The following is a 226-nucleotide window of genomic DNA, read 5'->3' as shown; positions in this document are numbered from 1 at the left end:
GGGGGGGAGCCTCAACGGGTTTGTTTGCCCAGGCGCAGGCGGCGATCACACCACCAGAACCCGGCACCATCAGCCCGCAGGAGATATCGGACGTGCTCTTTAGGCCATTCTTATGGGAGAGTCTTTAAACAAACAAGCAAAGATGATAGCACATAATGCAGCTTGTCAGCAAGGGGCAGGGTGGCAGGAACAAGGCGGGCACAGAGACCATGGCATGGCTCCCCGC

At 58.0% G+C, this 226-nt stretch overlaps 1 protein-coding gene across 1 annotated transcript in view; it reads left to right on the top strand.

Annotated features, from left to right (window-relative positions):
- Positions 1–226, top strand: part of CTSE (cathepsin E) — a 4,351-nt gene that overhangs the window by 1,955 nt on the left and 2,170 nt on the right. The gene's annotated exons all lie outside the window — the stretch shown is intronic.

The sequence above is a fragment of the Cariama cristata genome, unplaced genomic scaffold (assembly GCF_000690535.1).
Source record: "Cariama cristata isolate BGI_N322 unplaced genomic scaffold, ASM69053v1 scaffold22009, whole genome shotgun sequence".
NCBI lineage: Eukaryota > Metazoa > Chordata > Aves > Cariamiformes > Cariamidae > Cariama > Cariama cristata.
This window is presented reverse-complemented; position numbering and strand designations above follow the sequence as displayed.